Source organism: Notolepis coatsorum, assembly GCF_963971535.1.
Source record: "Notolepis coatsorum genome assembly, chromosome: 6".
NCBI classification, from domain to species: Eukaryota; Metazoa; Chordata; class Actinopteri; order Aulopiformes; family Paralepididae; genus Notolepis; species Notolepis coatsorum.
In genome coordinates, this window is record NC_140170.1 from 138,765,664 (window position 1) to 138,786,270 (window position 20,607).

At 44.0% G+C, this 20,607-nt stretch overlaps 1 long non-coding RNA gene across 1 annotated transcript; it reads right to left on the reverse strand.

Annotated features, from left to right (window-relative positions):
- Nucleotides 1-14,118: 14,118 nt before the first annotated feature.
- On the reverse strand, nucleotides 14,119-19,446 carry LOC311230487. The gene is made up of 3 exons (XR_014619812.1): nucleotides 19,060-19,446; nucleotides 15,883-15,982; nucleotides 14,119-14,748 (listed from the first exon to the last, which is right to left on the reverse strand). It is a non-coding gene; the product is annotated as an uncharacterized lncRNA (long non-coding RNA).
- Between the last annotated feature and the right edge of the window lie 1,161 nt (nucleotides 19,447-20,607).

Genomic DNA, 20,607 nt, shown 5'->3' on the forward strand with positions numbered 1-20,607 from the left:
GTCCTGGGCGTTGTGGACAGCGACCCCTACAGTTCGGTCGGGGTGCCTGCACAGCGAGGGTAGGATCTGGAGAAAGGTAGTGTGACCTTCCACACGTTACACTCTCCCGGTGAGAATCTGCGCTGGCTGCCGGCTGGCTGCCGGCTGGCTGCACATGTGTTGGAGGAAAACATGTGACAGTCTCCGGCCTCCCGGACCAACAGGTAGGGGGGAGGGTGCGCAGCAACCAGGAAGGGGGTTGGGAATTGGCATAACGACTAACAGTGGTATGGGAGAAAAATCGGAAAAAGGAGGGGGGAAAGATAATCATAAAAAATAAAGTGATTTAAAGATTCAGAAAATATACAAAAGTGAAATTCAAAACGTTGAATTCAGAGGCAAAACATAACCTGGCAGATGAGCATGATTTTAGTTAGAAATTAGTTACCTGCCAAATATTGGCACATTTCTGCTCTTCCAGACACTTTGACATGTGATCAACCATTGTTTGGCGGCAGTTCTTTATTCTAAATGTTAGTTTTTGCAAATAAAATAGTGACAATAGAGAGCCAGTATTCGAAATTGGAAAGTGAACAAAATAATTAGCATGTTTCTCCTTTGCTTTTGAACAGTTAAGTCAATATTTGTGATCATATCTTTCCTATAGGTTGTATAGGTAGATGCATCAGCAGCCTGTCGCACCTGGAGCTTCACCTACCAACACCCAGGATATGATGTCATCCATCCCTTGTGCCACACAGAATACTAGTCCATCTGAACCATAGAGATATATATGATCTGAACAACCAGTCATTTGCAAATTACCTCCAGGGTTGTAGAACAGTGGAAAGAGTGGGCATGTCCCTGGAGTTATCAATCCCCCCCCCACATGTTTTGTTGAGTTGGGGCCACCATGACTCCTCCAAAAGCATTCGCATCAGACCCTAAAGTTTAAACCTAAAGTTAGTGTAGGAGTTGGATGTAGGCAGATTTCGCAGCGCATATCTCCCGAAATGCTGATCAAACTGTCAAACTAGGTGTTACAGATTAATTATTAATTCAGATCCAGCTATTGCTTTGCCTATTTCTCCCCTAAAATGCTGTCAAAAACATTTTAATGAACCCTTTAGCCTAGGTGGAAAGTTTACAAACAAGCCGCCATGTTTTTTCTGTTGGAGACATAAGTCCTCTTAGCAGTTGTTAGTATTGAGCTGTACTGTATTGTACCCATTCTTCAATCTGTTTTAAAGTTTTCAATCAATCAAACACAGTGACTATGTTAACAGGTTAGAGCAGCCACACAGAGACCATGTTGATTGATTGATTGATTGATTGATTGATTGAAAACTTTATTAACAGGTTGCAGAATGGGTACAATACAGTACAGCTCAATACTAACAACTGCTAAGAGGATGAAGACCAGAAAAAGACTTTAGTCTTGTTTACATAAGGGTCCTCCATTTTCAATTCATCAAGACATTTATGACATACAACAAGACATACAAATATACGGTACTGTGTAAGAAAAAGAGACCATCAAAAAAAATATACATCCGAAAGGGTGGAAACTACGTTTGGGGGGCGGGGGGGATTTTGACATTACCAGGGACAGTTTCTAATTACAGCCACCCGTAGGTCAGGGGCGTATCTAGACCCAGCACTTCAGTAGGGCACAGAAGGGCACCAAAAACGTGGCCGGTTTGTGGGCGAAAATGGGTGGATTTTGTAACTATTTTTTTTAAACTTTATTTCGGTTTTAGGGTTAGGTTAGGGTTATGTTATTTAATTATTTGGGGGAGCCAGCCCCCCAAACTCCTGAAATGCATAGAAATCTATGAAATAAATAAAACAATCTGACATTTATATTAAAAAGAGCTAGCCCCCCAAACCCCTAAAATACATAGAAATCTATGCATTTTGGAACAGTTACTATATATATAGTCAAGAAAGCATTTAGTCATACTTAACGTTTAAAGTGCTTTACTTGCATTGAACATTGAGGAGACATCATTAGAAAGCACAATGCATGTTTCCATAGTTACGCAGATTACACACAATTGTACATCTCCGCTGAACCAAATTATCACACAGCTATAAACTCCATTTCCGCCTGTCTCTTAGCAATAAACAAATGGATGACGAACAACTTCCTAAAATTAAATGAGGGCAAAACTGAAATCCTACTAGTCGGTCCTATAACAAAAAGAGAAATGTTACAGAGCAATATGGGGCAACTTACTCCTTGGATCAAACCCAAAGTTACAAGTAAATAACCTACACTGGCTTCCGGTAACATTTAGAATTGATTTCAAGGTCCTCCTCCTTATATACAAAGTATAAACATTGCGATCATCTACTATTGAAGGTTCCAAGCCACAGTCTAAAGAAAATCGGGGATGCAGCCTTTGCTAACTATGCACCAAAGTTATGGAACACACTACCTATGGACATTAGGGAAGCTAGATCTCTTAATATTTTCAGAAATAAGCTAAAAACGTACCTCTTCACCATAGCCTTCTAATACACCCCGCTGTTGATTGTACTGTAGCACTATTTTACTCTGGCCATTCTATTGCATAATTTTACTATCTATTCTACTATTCTATTATTGCACTGTATTATTGGTGTGCAAACCAGTCAACTTACAAAAAAGAGCCTGTTGGAGGATTTCAACAAGATAAATGCGACAACATTGCAAAATATTTCACTATAATATTTCAAAGTGAAGTAAAAAATATTATAATAATTATTTGATCATGTTAAATGATCATTTGATCATGTTAAAAAAGGGGAAATAAAAAACATTTGTAAAAAAAAAAAAAAAAAAATCAGTGTGGCACGTGCCCTACTGATAGTGGTCTAAATACGCCGATGCCATAGGTGCTCTTTGAGAGCGGTTTTGAAGGAGGGTAGGGATTCACATTCCTTAAGGCTGTGGGTAGGGCGTTCCACATTATTGTGGCATAATTGCTAAACGTGTTTAGTCGTGATTTGTGGAACTCCCTCTGGTGTTGTGGTCGTGGATCACTGACCGTTAGGAAGTATTTCGACAGGTACATGGGTATCTTAGTGTTGTAGTGTATCTTGTAATGTAGACCATGCCCATTGCAAGTTGTTGTACTCTGTCGTGCGTTTGAGGTGCAAGCATAGTCGTAGAACCCTTGAATGAGTGCTCCTGTTAGAGTCTTCAAGGTATTCTTATTTGCCACCAGAGAGGAGATCCTGTACAAAAATCTTGTTCGTTGGTTGACTTTTTTGATTACATTGGATGTCATTTTGTCACAGGAAAGATTTGCCTCTAGGATGGAACACAGGTAGGTAATTTCATCTTTCCTTGTGTTACACCCGCTAAGTTCCTAGCTTTAAGAAAGACACAAGAGTGTAGGTTAATTTAACCATAATATTTATTACATAAAAAGGGGTGGACAAAGTTACTATAAGCCCACTTCAACCTCATGCTCAGGAACCCCAATCAGTCTTGACCGGGCAGGGTTTTATTCACAGCAACCTGGTGATACTTCACACAATGAAGGAGAGTAATATCAATTGTCAATAAATAGCACTTCATACGATATCAATTGTCAATAAATAGCACTTCATACGATATCGATTGTCAATAAATAGCACTTCACACAATGAAGGAAACGTTATCACACATCAATAAATACCACGTCAAGAACTGTATAAAAAGGGATATCAAACTTCTCACAATGAAGTAAACAGATATCATACCACTCTGTGATTCAACTTGTGCAAACTGTGCATAACCACGGCATCCATATGATAATGGCACACTAAGCCTGCCCGTGTTCACGTCTGAGAGAGGTACCTTGTATATGGGTTGGTGTTATGGTGGGGGGGAAACGGACACACAAATAAACAAACAAACATAGGTAAAGAAAACTAATCCGGTCCAAGGGCAAGACCCAATTCTTTTTGCCCGTCTACCGGCCCACTGGCCCGGGCGGATTAGACATATTTATATAACTACCAAACAATAACTAAAAGTGTTTCACGACAAGAGCAGCTGGACCACTGGTGCTCTGCCGGGAAACAAACACAACAGTATTAAAACACTTTATTAAAACACTTTAAGTGCCGAAAACGTGTTTAGGCGTCCTTCCCCGCCATGCTCAAGTTGCCGAGGACGCCGTAACTCGTCTTTAATATCAATATTTCAAAAATCTGTGATCGGAATCATATTTTCCATCCGCAGCCTTCACACACAGTTCTGAGCTCCTCTCAATCCTCTAGCGGTTCAAGAGCGCCATCTGGTGGCCGATCGGCAGAAGCGCAAAACAGGAAGTTATGTGGATGAAGTGCTGATCACCCATATTACTTCCGGGCACTCGCTATAGGTCCCGGGACTCCATCTTGATACACTGGACATCGATCGGTTGCAAATAACTCGATAAACAACATGATTTGGACGTATATAGTATTATACAACCTGGAAATGGACCGGGTATTTCGACATCCCATAATGGAAAACTGTCTACCCCACGCTGATCGCCCAACGGCCCGCGGAGACTGGGGTGAGTTTTAGCGTGTAATATTACCGTGTTCGACACTAACTGCTATGATGAACATTTGACCCACATTAGATTAATGGTATAACGCTGCCCACGGAATTATAAACGCCCCCTCGCCCATCCGGTCAACATCAGATGACGTGTAGTAACTTCCAGAAGTCCGTCCAGTTGGATTTTTTTATATTGCGCCGATTGCTATCAAACTGTATTTGATCATCAATATAATGCATTTGGGGCTATAAATCACGTTCTGGAGAAAGCTGCAGAAAGAGATGAAAACATACTTATACTTTAGATCATATTTTAGTATGAATATGTGAATGAAAAAGTTTAACGTTCATACACCCTGAACAATACATATAGGACATTGAATGGGCCCTAATAATGGCAATTTAGCAATAGAATTTATAAAGTTATAGCCCTGCAAAGAAGGGGAACTTCTCCATAGACAAATAGAGCTGGCAAGGGATGGTATATCATGAATTTAGCCTTAGGCAATCAAAGTGTTAAAACAATAACACATAATTATTAGACAACATTACATGCTAAAACAAAGTTCTACATTTAAAATACCTGTTCCCGTCGGTGGTCCTATTATCCTACCGACTACTTTCAATCCCGCTGGGAACCAGGCAAATGATCTGGAACAAACACTCCATGTCACACATATTGCCGAGCACATTAAAACCCGCTATTCCTATACCATAATACTACCACTGCCTACCTTAGCGTGTAATGCTTGTTCCTGCATTCCGGAGTGAGGTGTGCACCTACCTCACTGCACCGGCCGCAACAAACAATTCCAACTAACGTTCCTCCCGCAGGTATCCCCCTATAACGGAACCTGGCTCATTGAGGCCCCTCCTCCTTTCTCATTAATGCCACCCGTCACACTTGTGACAATTTGCTTGCGTGGGCCGGCAACAAGCAGGGGGGAAGACGATGAGGAAAGAGAGCCAGTGTCCGAGACAGGTTGCGATCCAGGAGGCACAAAACACCATTACCCAGCATATTGTTGGCCAATTCTCGAAGTCAACTTCCTTCCTGTGTAGCGCTGAGAGAACAAAAACGTACTCCCCGTGTGCAGGCCGCGCAGCACCCGGGAAACAGGGGTACCATGCTGCGACGTGGGGATCGGGGCGAAAGTCTCTGCGGCTTCCCGCAGGGAGGAGCGTTGGCTGGCCGCAGACCAGGGGGTCGTCACGTCCGGGATTAAATCCCCCGGGACGCGTAATGTCTGGCCGTATACCAGTTCTGCAGACGAGGACTGCAGGTCTTCCTTGGGGGCACTCCTAAGCCCGAGCATGACCCACGGCAGCCTGTCCACCAAGTTGCTGTCCAACAAGCCAGCGCGCAGCGCTGCTTTCATGGACCGGTGGAAACGTTTGCATAGCCCGTTGGCCTGAGGGTGGTACGGTGTAGCTTAACTCCCAGGCCGCTGGCAACCCCGTTCCAGAGCTCCGAGGTAAATTGTGAGCCCCGGTCGGAGGAGAGGTCGGATGGGGTCCCGAAACGTGCGACCCACGTGCTGATAAAGGTGCGGGCCACGTCGGAAGACGCTGTCGAGGCGAGGGGAACGGCTTTTGGCCATCGGGTGGTCCTGTCCACCATAGTAAACAGGTAGGTAAACCTATGAGAGGAGGGAAGTGGGCCCACGAGGTCGACGTTGACATGGTTGAATCTTCTCTCGGGGACTGTGAACGTTACAAGCGGGGCCTTAGTATGTTGGTGTACCTTAGCCCGTTGGCAGGCCACACATGCGTCGACCCAGGCCTTCACGTCTTTCTTGAGCCCTTGCCACACGAATTTCTGGGAAACCAATCTGCACCAAGGTTTCCTACCGGGGTGAGACAGGCCGTGTACCGCCTCAAAGGCACGCCTACGCCAGCCTTTAGGGACCAGCGGGCGAGGGTGTCCGGTGGAGAGGTCACAAAGCAGAGCCTGAGCTACCAATCGCGACGTCCTCAAGGCGCAGACCGGTAGTGGTATCTGCTGTCCTGAGGGTCTGGATGTCGTGGTCGGAGGCCTGTTCCGAGCCCATGCTGACGTAGTCGAGACCCAGTTGTACAGCTCCGATGACTGTGTCGTATATCTGTAGTGTACTCCGAAATTTATGAGAGTTGGCTCAGCCACTTTTGACATAGAAAACGTGAGGGGTTTGTGGTCGACAAAGGCTGTAAACTCCCGGCCCTCAAGCATGAACCGGAAATGGCGCACCGCAAACCAGAGGCCTAGGAGTTCTCTGTCAAATGCGCTTTACTTGCGCTCCCTGGGGGTCAGTTGACGGCTGAAAAACGGCAGCGGTTGCCAGGTGCCATTAACATGTACCGCGCCCATGGCATAGTCTGACGCGTCGGTGGTGATGGCGACCGGGGCGACGGGTGAGCCAACATGGCGGCTTCACCCAGGGTGGTCTTGGTGGCCGTGAAGGCGGTTGTCCTCTCGGCCGTCCAGTCGACAGGCTGGTTTGGGGACTTGTCCTTCAGAGCCTCGTAAAGTGGCCGCATGATGTGGGCTGCCCGGGGGATGAACCGGTGATAGAATGTCACCATCCCGAGGAATTCTCTGAGTGCTCGGGGGGGAAAAAGGCTTCCACCTTCGACGGGAGGGTGGTGCCCCCCTCCTGTCGATGAGGTGCCCGAGGAAGTGTATGGAGGTCAACTCGAACTGGCACTTAGCCGGGTTGATGATTAGGCCGTGTCGGCCAAGCCTCGTAAAGAGGCACCGGAGGTGCGCCAGGTGCTCCTCGGTCAAGGAGTTGTCGACGAGGATGTCATCCAGGTAGACAAATATAAACGGCATGTCTCTGAGTGTCGAGTCCATTAGCCTCTGAAAAGACTGTGCCGCGTTCTTAAGCCCAAATGGCATCCGCAAGAATTCGAACAGTCCAAATGGTGTGACCACCGCCGTCCGAGGAGTGTACCAGCACCTGGTGGTAACCACGTACCAGGTCCACTTTTTGAAAAGACCAGCTTACCCGCCAGGTGCGCTGAGAAGTCCTGGATGTGGGGGACTGGGTAGCGGTCTGGTGTGGTAGCGTCGTTGTGTCAAAAATATCGAAAAATCTATACATATCGATTCTGAATATTTAAAACGGTTTCAATTCTCATTCCCCGAAATATCGATATTTAATTATTCATAAAAAAAATTATTATAATAATTTTGTTTGTATAGGGAAGTTGCATTGTTCATTTCAATACCTGTAATAGTACAGTAGTCCACACACACACGTGCATTCAGTTAAGTCGGAATATGACTAATACAAACAGTTCAGTTTGTCAGGTACATGCAACACAGATTACAGTGTTTACATCTGTCTGCTTGAGAAAATACCATGTTCTGCAATAAAAATGATTGAAGTGAGATGAACATGTTATTTTTAAATGTGTGATCTAAAGATAAACAAAGGGTTTTAAAAGTGTTATGTATCTTCTCTTATAGTACCAGAGAGAAGCTGAGGAGAATCAACCAGCAACAAAAGCAAAATTTATAAAAAAAAAAATTATTTGCATTTGAACCTTTTCCCCTGTGGTATCGAAAATGTATCGTATCGAGGTTCGAAATTCCAGTATCGTGACAACACTAGTCGGTAGTCACCTAGGCTGGTAAGCTGTATGCCTCCTAAAGTGTGAATCGGAAATAGGGGGCGGCTAGGTGGTGTAGTGGGCAAGGCACTCGCCACCAGTGTGGAGACGCTAGGATTCGTGTGTTCGAATCCAGCTCTCCACATTGTTTTCAGTTTACGTCCGCAGTAATACACATTGGCCGTATTACGGGGAGGGAAAACTGAAGGGTGGGGATCGAACGTTGTGAACAAGCGACTCCTACAAGTCGGTTGGTGCGCCTGCGCAGTAGAATCAGGAAGTGTCGGGGGCAGCGTGAGCCTCCCACGCGTTACTCCTCGACACTGAGAGATCGAGCTGCGCAGGTGAAAAGATGCGACTGCTGTTACCTCAAGTACCGGAGGGGACTTGTGCTATGTATGACTTAGTCCACATTGCAGCCGGCTTGTGGGAGGCAAGAAACAGCGTTCGTGACAGGGGAGGGTTGAATTGGATGATACGAAATTGGGATGGGAGAAAAATAGAAAAATGGGAGAAAAAGTGGATCAAAAAAAAAAAAGTGTGAATCGGAAATACAGAACCGGCTACAGGCTTTCCGGTTTCCGGGCACCAGCGAAACAAACAACAAGCAGACGCTCGTACATCTCGAAAACAAGGCAATGGAGTTATCAGCGGACATTTTCAACAAAACAATTATAGACACGTGTGAAGTGCACAATATTTCCTCGTTTAAGCCACTGCAACGGCTTTGCCTGAAGAATTTGCTACATACGCTGGACGCGTGTATCGCTTCCGCAACGGAATTCGGTTTCCGGGTTCCTCTGATTGGCCGCGACCCCCACGTGACCCGCCCCCCTATCCACCGCTCTGCCGCTGCCGCGGACGCGCTCGCTTCCTCAATTTATACGCATGGAAGTATTGACTGAATGAATGAATGAATGAAAACTTTATTTAACAGATTGCAGAATGGGTACAATACAGTACAGTACGGCTCAATACACACAATTGTTAACACTTTACAGCGTCATTCCCGGCCATGCTCAAGTTGCCGAAGGACGCTTTACAGCGTCTTTAATATCAATATTTCAAAAATCTGTGATCGGATTCATATTTCCCCTCCGCTGGCCTGAGATCCACCAGGAGGACCCACTGAGCTCTCTGGCGGTTCAGGAGCGCCATCGCCAAACAGGAAGTGCTGTGGAGGTTGTGCTGGTCGGCCATATTACTTCCGGGCACTCGGTTTCGCTCCCGGCACTCTGGCTCGTCACAATATATAGTGATCCATTGCCAATAACTCGATAAACAACATGATTTGGACGTATATAGTATTATACAAGCTGGAAATGGTTCATCAGGATAAACATCCCATAATCGAAAACGGTCTACACCACGCTGATCGTCCAACGGCGCGAGGAAGATCCGGTAAGATTCAGCGTTATTTTTGAACGTGTTCCATATAAACTGTTATGATGAACATATGACCCACACTAGATGAATGATATAACGCTGCCCACGGAATTATAAACGATCCCCCGCCCATCCGGTCATCATCAGATCATACGTAGATCATTCTAGAAGTACGTCCAATTGAAATTTTTTATATCGCCCCGATTGCCATCAAACTGTATTTCATCATCAATATAATGCATTTGGGGCTATAGATCACGTTCTGGAGAAAGCTGCAGAAAGAGATGAAAACATACTTATACATTAGACCAGGGGTAGGCAACCCTAGGCACGCGTGCCTGCATAGGCACGCAGGGGCATTTGCATAGGCACAGGGGGCAGCATAATCTTTTTTTTTTTTTTTACTACTATAGTGAAATATTTTGCACTGTTGTCGCATTTATCTTGTTGAAATCCTCCCACAGGTTCTTTTTACTACCACATATTTAATTGAGACCCTTTATTTGTTTATTATTTCAATTTAGCTGGAAATACATTGCTACATCATTCAGTAACATTTGCAGAGCCTTAGCAAAAACATTATTACGGTCACCATTGTGACCAGTGGGATTAATCAACAAATTTGATTATTTATTTTTCTATTTCATTGAACATTGCACATGTTAAAAGCAAATTTTTTACTCAAAATGTGAGTATTACCAAGTCAACTTGTGTTCTTAAAACAATGACAATAAACATAGTTTTATTAGGTTGAAATAATGTGGTTGTGTACTTATTTTTCTGTTAACTTATTATGGATTGAAAACTGAAAACCTTAATGCACAGTAACTGAACTCAATATTTGTAAGTTCTGGTAACTTATTATTATTTATTTTTTTACAGTGTAGTCTTGCGATCAATCAAAACTTATTTACACGATATACCTCACATTCACCCCCCATTCACATCCTGGTGTTCTCCTGGTGTTCTCCATTATGCCTGTAGGTGGAGCTATGACAGCACACGTACAGTACACACACCGATGGTGTGTGATGTGTCCAAAAATGAATGGGCAAATGTGAGTGAAATGGTCACACTGTATGCAGCTGTTTGTCTGCATTGCACCCCCCCCCCCAACTCAGATTTAGGGTTGATACAACCATCATAATAATATTGTTAATAATAACAATAACAATAATGATGTAATAATGTAAAAATGATCATTAAAAAGACCTGATTATGAGAAGAAAAAAATTACGATGCATGGAATATTGTTGAGGCACACTAGTTACAACTATATTTCAAACAGGCACTCCATGTCAAAAAGGTTGCTGACCCCTGCATTAGACCATACTTTACTATGAATATGTGAATGAAAAAGTTTAACGTTGCTACACAATGAACAATACATATAGGACTTTGAATGGGCCCTAATAATGGCAATGTAGCAATAGAATTTAAAAAGTTATAGCCATGCAAAGAAGGGGTACTTCTCCATAGACAAATAGAGCTGGCAATCTATGGTATATCATGAATTTAACCCATGGCACCCAAAGTGTTAAGGGGATGCAGACCTGGGCCCTATTCCCCGTACCTGGCTAACTGAGTTAGCCGGATAATGTTCAGCATAGCTTGACTTAAGCCAGACATTTCCGTTCCCCGACGTCGGATTTTCTAAGTCACTATGGCAACAGATCGAAAAGTTTGAACCTGCTCCAGAGCAGGTTTAGTTGAGTTAGCTGGATATAAGCTGGCCACTCCCTCGGAACAAAATGGCAGCTCCCTTCCTCAGAGATTGATTGATTGATTGGAAACTGTATTAACAGATTGCAGAATGGGGTACAATACAGTACGGCTCAATACACACAATTGTTAAGGGGATGCAGACCCAGAGAAAAACTTTCGTCTTGTTTACATCAGGGTCCCCCATTTTCAATTCATGACATTGACATTATGACATACATGACATACAGATAATACAGATATATCATGACATTTATGACATACAGATATACAGTACTGTTACATTTGTGACATACAAGATATGCAAATATACAGTACTGTTAAACAGAAATCCTAACAGAAAATATATATACGAGGGGGAGGAAACTGTACATTGGGAGGGGGTGGGTGGGTGGGAGGGAGTGTTTGGACATTTACGGGGCCAGTTTCGAATTGCAGCCTCCTGTAGGTGCTATTTGATCCCATTATACCATTCTGAATAATGTTTTCGCGAGATGATTTCCAGAATGTATTGATTTCATAGAATGTGTGAAATAGGCCTATAATTAAAAACAATTAAAATACATTAAACTGGTCAAATAAATGCTGATAATAAATCATATTCAGCCTATGGATTTCCTACATACTGCATGACACCTGTTTGAGCTGCGGGATGAGGCGCGCTTGTTTCTGATGGAGAATGTGTCCCAGCTCGCTGCCCACCTCCGATGCCGACTAGATATCAATTGAGGGGGAATACGCGGCACAGCTATACCTACCTATTCGAAAAAAACATTATCTGCACTGACTTATATAAAAAATAAGTACAGATCACGTCTGAATGAATGTGGAGGATGATCTCAGAGTCGCTGTCTCCAAATTAAATCTGTTAAATAAAGTTTTCATTAATTCATTCATTCTCCTCCCGATGTGTTCGTTCAACTCGCGTCTCTGCGACCAGCCGCTCTATCGGAGATAGGATCTAACAGATTGCAGAATGGGTACAATACAGTACGGCTCAATACACACAATTGTTAAGGGGATGCAGACCAGAGAAAGTCTTTTGTCTTGTTTACATCATGTTCATTCATTCATTCATTCTCCTCCCGATGTGTTCGTTCAACTCGCGTCTCTGCGACCAGCCGCGCTATCGGAGATAGGATCACATTGTGTCATGTTTTGCTAGAGGGGCGTATATGTTTATTTTTCTGAATAGATCTACACAGGCTTATATAGCCTATAATACGTGACATTTGAAGCAGGCACCAGCACCACTGCTGTTGTAATTGTCTGGTTTCGAGTGTTTATTATTGGGTTGCCTTCCTATACCCAGTTAAATCTGTCTTCATATCTCACGAGTCACGCCCCAAAGGGGATAGCGAGGGGGGGCGTACGAGTGTAGGTCAGTGGCCAATCAGAGCGCAAAACGGGAACCCGGAAACACAACTGGGTTGGTAAAAGCATACACGCCCAGCAGCAGCGGCCGTCTTCCGCCGCCTGCGGTATCCTCCCTCCGAGGCGGCTTGTTCTTGTTATTATCCCCCATTGTTCAGGTCGACATGGTCGCACAAACAAGTTGTGCTTCAGTCTGAAGGAAACTGTCCTTCTGTAAACTAACTCTAAGTTACATTGTTAATTTAGTTTGTATTTACTTTTCTAGTTTAAGGCGTGTATGCTTTTACCAACCCAGTTGTGTTTCCGGGTTGTTAATTTAGTTTGTATTTACTTTTCTAGTTTAAGTTAATTCAATTAAAGAAATTGTAACTACAATTACATTTAAAACATTGTTATGCATAATCATCTGTTCTGTGCGCAACTGAGGGAACTGAGGGAGCGCGCATGCACGTGGCGTATGGGCAGTTCCCATATTACAACTGCATCACTGTTTACATCAGGGTGACGGTCCCCCTGTTTACATCAGGGTGCAGCTGCTGGTACTGTATCCGGTTTCAATCACTGAGCTGCCCGTCTGTTGTTGTGTGCCTCTCTCCATACAGTACCAGCAGCTGCAGGTATGACGAGCACAGAGTTGCCAGTCGATAATTCTGGCTATTTAAAAATATTCCTCTTCTTCTCCCCCACTACTCCTCCAACAGGTGTTTGTGCGACCATGTCGACCTGAACAATGGGGGATAATAATAAGAACGAGCCGCCTCGGAGGGAGGATACCGCAGGACCGAGTCAAGCCCGCACGGAAGCCGGGGAGAAACCACTGCATCACCCCGCTGGCGCTTCACAGCGCGAGAGTGTAAAGGGGGGCGTGCTAGCATAGGTCAGCGGCCAATCAGAGGAACCCGGAAACCGAACAGCGTTGTAGAAGGCATAGACCATAGACGCTACCTGGTCTCTCGAGATAAAGCTGGGAACGAGGTTAACCGAGACGTGGTTAACGCCGGACATCCCGAACCACGTCATACAGCCGGCCGAGAACTTTTTCATCCACCGCAAAGACCGAACGGAGGAAGATTCCGGAAAGAAGAAGGGTGGAGTAGCCTTCATGTTGAACGACAATTGGTGTGATCCAGGCAACGTGAAGGAACTATCAAACCACTGCTCCCCAAACCTGAATATATCCATCAAGTGTCGACCATTCTTTCTCCCGAGAGAATTAACGTCGGTCATTCTGATCGGAGCGTACAGAGACCTAATGTTGACGCTGCTATTGTGGTTGCGGGCGATTTCAACCGCGCCAATCTTTAAAAAGTTTTGCCAAATTTCTATCAGCATGTGACTTGTCCCACCAGAGGCGAGAACATATTGGACCACTGCTACTTGCAATTTGTCAAATTTGATAGGCCTTCAAGTTTGAGCCCCATTCACCTGGTATGAACAGACACAACATCACACAATACAATACACATACATAATAATAATAAGAAGAAGAAGAATCTTTATTTGTATTGCACTTTTTTTTAAAGACAGTTGCAAAGCGCCATAACATCAGATAAATACAAAAATAATATCAGGAAAACAGTAAACTGAACAAGAACAAAAACAGATTGGGTATTAAAAGCAAGTCTATAAAAGTGTTTCAAGCAATGATTTGAAAGAGGATACTGAGTTTCTTAGCCTAACATCCTCAGGCAGGTCATTCCAACGTCTAGGAGCCCTAATGGCAAAGGGCCAATGACCTTTTGTCTTCAATCTAGACATAATACATTACATGCTCATACAGGCACCAGCTTAGCCTCCTGGAGGTAGTTATGTCAATTGTAATGTATTTTTTTTTCTTTTGTTTTTTTAAATAAACCTGGGCTATTAATTCAAAGATGTCCATCTTTATGATAGACATTACATCAGCATCCAAATGTAATGTATCAGAGGTGCATGTTAACTTCCATAAGGCTTTCAGACTCATGCATGAAAGGGATTTTCAAAATATACAGTATAGTTACATGCAAACATACACTGAGCAAAAGAGTATCATCTGGCTGTGTGTCGGCCGTCACCAGACCCAGCTGTAGGCTCGACATTCAACCCCAGGGAGTTCTTTGTAAACCACCTTGTAGCCACATTTGGTGTGAATCCTCTGGCACTTCAGGGGCCACGAGGTGGGCTTCATTGGCCTGGCAAAACAAACCATAGGGGGCAAAGAGGTTCATTGGGTTACAGTGGTTCTCCTTTATTGGACATGTATAAAATACGTTTTAAGTATATATAATAATGTTTGGGTCAACTAAATTAAAGGTGGTTAAAATAGAACCACTGTTAGGGAAACTATGCCCAATTTAAGAATGCATACATGTTATTCATCTGGTCTAAGATGGTCTATAAATATTAGTGAAAACAAACAAGGATGTCAATTCCAAAAACGATGGTGCAAAAACTCTGATTTTGTGATGTCATCAAGTATGAAGTCTGAAGCTACTCCATAGACAATGAATTGGAAAAGCTGTTATAGATTACACTAATGGCACCCAGAGGAATGTTCTGAGTACACATGTAAATATTCTGTTTCAGAACTGAGAACACTACTAGGAGAAGAAAATAAAACGAAATGAAAATTGTGGGTCCACTAAGTCACTCTCTCATTTATTGTCAATTGAGCAGACTTTAAAACTGTAGTTTACAAAACTACTAGCTACAAACAAGTAGTTAAATTACATTTGAAGTACTGTCAAAAACTAGTTAAACTACATCCAAACTACATCACAGGAAACGATCACAATCAGACACAAAAAGTCTGGAATCTCATATTACACTCCGGTACAACTGAACTGACATTGAGGAAAGTGTAGGTGTGTTTTATTTAGGGACTAGGCAAAACCACGGCGAAACGCATATGACAATGATACGAAAATGAAACGAAAGGTGTAACCGCAGCCTTAGGCAGCCAGAGGATGTGTTGTAAGGAGAGGATAGGGAGCTATTGTTGAGGTGTAATCAGAAAAATTAACTACATGACTCAAAGTAGTTAACTACTGAGTAGAATATAGTTAAACTACCTTGTAGTTCAACTAGTAATTGAACTACACATAGTTAATTACTCCTCAACACTGTTAATATCTGATGACATCACAAGTTTGATTCTTCTCTCGTTTCTGGCTTTGGGAGAGTAGCAAATATTGGTTTAACAATAATAACATACTGGAATTCTTCATTTGTTTGACATTCCCCTTTAATGTGGGGACAGGGCTTCCTCCCATGGAATTGCGCCCTGTCCCCACATTAAGGTCCTCTTTCCAGATGGGTTTACTCACGAGAAACATATGTATCCGCTGTCATGACAGAGGCACTTCTCACATGCCTTGTAGAATGTCTGACCAGGCTGGAACTCCACTTCTTTATGGATACAAAGACCTGAGGAATGATGCAGGAGCCATCAGTGTCATATACACACAGACACAGACACAACACATAATAAATACACTACACTGTGTGTCGTTTTGGGAGAGAATTAAATAAATTGAAACAGAGGGAAATCAGGGTCCCTGGAACACTATGAAGTGGCCCACAGTTTTGTACAAACATGTTTATTATTTGAAGAATACAAATATTTTACTTAGGTTTGGTTCAGAGCCTCAAAATTATGTTGTTTTGATTTATTGTGAAATGTGACAGAATTACATGTAGATTAAATATGCTTTTTAAACCAATTGCAGGCTCTTCAAAAGTAAACACATTTATCTCCCCAAACTGCATAGGCCATAGTGCATTACATTTCAATACCTGACACCCTGTAAATATCCTAACCCAACCCCCTCCAATGTACAGTCATTTACCTAGTATGGTTTTGTCAATAGTTCAATGTACAATTTTGTTTGTTTGTACAGTGTCTCCTCCCCCCCCCCCCCTCAATGTACAGTTTTACTTGTTTATACAGTGTGCCCCCCCCCCCCAACCACCTCCAATGTAAATTACCCAGTATGGTTGTCAATATCCCAATGTACCCAACCCCCCCCACCCAACCTCCTCCAATGTACAGTTTCTACGTCAAATGTATATACTCCCTTTTCTTGACTCCTTCTGTATCACAAACAGTACTGTATTTGCAAATCTGGTATGTCATAAATGTATAGATGTAGCAGTACTGACTATCTGTATGTCATGTATGTCATATATGTCCTGATGAATTGAAAATGGGGGACCCTGATTTAAACAAGACGAAAGTATTTCTCTGGTCTGCATCCCCTTAACAATTGTGTGTATTGAGCTGTACTGTATTGTACCCATTCTGCAATCTGTTAATAAAGTTTTCAATCAATCAATCAAACACCTTGGCAGTACTGTTGATGTCCACTAGAGAGCAACATTGCGTTGCACTGGTGAATTATTATTATTATGAGTGTGAGGGGAAAGGTGTGAATAGGTTTATCAAACAACTGAACATGACTACAAATGACAGAAAAAAAGAGGAATAAAAGTGGTTCTCTGTGCATAATGTGTTTATTATTCTTATTTAATAAAAAAAAAAAAAATTGGATTAATGTAGCCTATTCATCAGCACATGTTTCTGTAGAGAATTTTAACTATTTCCAATGCTGGATCTAACGTCTGGGGGGGGGGGGGTGGAAGCTAAATTAAAATGGGACCAGGCCTTGAGATTTACTGTGGCAGCCTTTGTGGTAGCCTTAGCAGGCTACTCTGATAATGAACGTTCCAAGCCTTGGCTGACTATTCTGGTAAGGAACGTTGCTCTCCTTAGCAGGCTACTCTGATAAGGAACGTTGCTCCCCTTAGCAGGCTACTCTGATAATGAACGTTCCAAGCCTTGGCTGACTATTCTGATAAGGAACGTTGCTCCCCTTAGCAGGCTACTCTGATAAGGAACGTTGCTCCCCTTAGCAGGCTATTCTGGTAAGGAACGTTGCTCCCCTTAGCAGGCTACTCTGATAAGGAACGTTGCTCCCCTTAGCAGGCTATTCTGGTAAGGAACGTTGCTCCCCTTAGCAGGCTACTCTGATAAGGAACATTCCAAGCCTTGGCTGACTATTCTGGTAAGGAACGTTGCTCCCCTTAGCAGGCTACTCTGATAAGGAACGTTGCTCCCCTTAGCAGGCTACTCTGATAAGGAACGTTGCGCCCCTTAGCAGGCTACTCTGATAAGGAACGTTGCGCCCCTTAGCAGGCTACTCTGATAAGGAACGTTGCTCCCCTTAGCAGGCTACTCTGATAAGGAACGTTGCTCCCCTTAGCAGGCTATTCTGGTAAGGAATGTTGCGCCCCTTAGCAGGCTACTCTGATAAGGAACGTTGCTCCCCTTAGCAGGATATTCTGGTAAGGAACGTTGCTCCCCTTAGCAGGCTACTCTGATAAGGAATGTTGCTCCCCTTAGCAGGCTACTCTGGTAAGGAACGTTTCTCCCCTTAGCAGGCTACTCTGATAAGGAACGTTCCTCCCCTTAGCAGGCTACTCTGGTGAATGAATGAAAACTTTATTGAACAGATTGCAGAATGGGTACAATACAGTACGGCTCAATACACACAATTGTTAAGGGGATGCAGACCAGAGAAAGACGTTTGTCTTGTTTACATCAGGGTCCCCCATTTTCAATTCATAGTGGTAAGGAACGTTCCTCCCCTTGGCTGACTACTCTGGTAAGGAACGTTCCTCCCCTTGGCTGACTACTCTGGTAGGGAACATTCCAAGCCTTGGCTGACTACTCTGGTAGGGAACGTTCCTCCCCTTGGCTGACTACTCTGGTAGGGAACGTTCCTCCCCTTGGCTGACTACTCTGGTAGGGAACATTGCTCCCCTTGGCTGGCTACTCTGCAGAGAGTGTTGCTCTCCTGCAGAGGGCTGGATGATGCTTCACTGACCCCATGTGTGCTTCAGTAGCACAAGACTACTGGCATTAATTTGCAAGGCGTTGAAACCTGTTGAGTGAACAGGTATGTTTTTATCTGAACGAGAGGCCAATGCAATGCCGGAGGCCAATGCAAGAACAGGTTCTCTGAGCGGAGGACAGGGAGGGGGGACCAGATGGTTTGTCTGAGCGATGTCGGTGTGTGGAAGTATTCATTCTCAATGCTTGCGCTCCCATTCTTGCAAGGTGTTAATTTGTAAATGTGGATATATCCAATCATCATTATTACATTGCCTTTCTTTATTCTCGGAAATCATTTACAATGATGATGAGACTTAGAATGATGATCATAGAATAGTCACGTCATTATCAGGAATTTGCCAACAAAGATAAAAAAATATTTAAAACATTCCAGGCTGTGGCATAAGCCAGGTTGCATCTGCATGCCTTTTAATTTAGAAAATACTTTACAAGTTTCACATGTCTCAATATCAGCATATATAACAATCAAATGTCCCCATACTTAACAACAAAGACTTCCATAACCTAGATGGTGTAGGACAGGGGTATTAACTACATTATGGGTGCATTCCTAATATTAACCAATGTTAAGTAACAGTTTCCACAGTACCTGCGTGTCTGGATACAGCTCCTTCAGCTCCTTGACTGCCCCAGAGAAGGCTGAGGGACAGACAGACAACCCACAGACAGAGAGCCATTCCACATCCAGACTGGCATCTCCTGCACGCCATCTCAACCGAACTTGTTTCCAAAATGCAGAACCACACAAAAAGAATGAGCACAAAAAAAGAACAAAAACAACGTCTTCTGGTGAGAGTTCTGCACACTCTGTTGGCTTTGCTCCTGGCAGGAGACAGACTGAGGCTAATTGAAACAAGCAAGTGAACAGGTATGTTTTATCTGAGCGAGTGCCCGGAGACAGAGGCAAGTACAGGTTCTCTCTGAGCGGAGGACAGAGAGGGGGGACCAGATGGTTTGTCTGAGCGATGTTAGCGTGTGGAAGTCTTCATTCTCAATGCTCGCTGCTCCCACGCTCCATATGGCCTTTATACTCTGCTCAGCACCTGCTCTGGAAGCCAAGGTACCACACAGCCAAACCCAGAGAGAGAGAGAGAGAGAGAGAGAGAGAGAGAGAGAGAGAGAGAGAGAGAGAGAGAGAGAGAGAGAGAGTCTAGCACTAAACAGACATCTCATGTGTTTGTTTCCCTTTTTCTGCAGTTCCCTCTCCTTTTCCATTGCTCATCAGATGATGCCAAAGGGCTCTCTGCCCTCTGTTTTTTGGAACGCCCCTCGCTCTCTGTGAGCACGGGGCAAGAGGGGAAAAGTTCCATTAAATATTTTGATATTTTCTTCTGAGTCATTGGGTTTATATGAGCAAAGAGAGCGGCTTCCGGAATGGTAAAGCTAGGCTGTGGAATGCAGGGTCTGCGCTCATCTGGGATTCTGGGAATGTCCCGCATGTTTTTTTTTTTCCCGGTGGGTGTCTGTGCCGCTGGTGTGTGTCTGCACTGTGGCACGCTGGGTGGCTTCTTCACACAAACACACACACACACACACATCCAAAGGCAGGCAGCCACACCTGGGGTCTTACGTGGGAACAGGCTGTGGTGCAGGTCGACCTGCCGTCATCTCTGCTCTCTGAATAACAATCGCATGAGGGCGAATCTCTGAAGACTCAACAGGAACGACAGTGCCGGTTGATTAGCTAACCCACCAGGCATGAGTCAGTGACTTTAAAGCCCACTGGTCAGATCTGCGTCAGAACAGATGTGGGCCAAAGCTGTGGCAGAAAGTTAGCCTGGAACCCATCAGACCTGGAACCCATCACCACTTCTTACTGTGTGTCTGGCATGAGATGGATAATGTATAGACTTCTTTGGTGCACTAATGAATTGTGGAGGCTACAGGCACGTCTGGCTTCTCAGTGATGCCTTTTGGCTTCGGAAATCCATCCACTCCCAATTTCAACCAAACAGATCTTGACCCCAACTGGCTTGCTGAGTCATTTGTGCCGTCTCTGTAACAGACTCCTCCCATTCTGTCGAGGGAAGGTCTGTGAGGGAATAGTTTTAGCTAGATGTGTTGGTGCCAAATGAGGAAGAGCCCCCCTGTGCCATTGTTACCCCGGCAGAGCGGATACTCCCATCACACACCATCG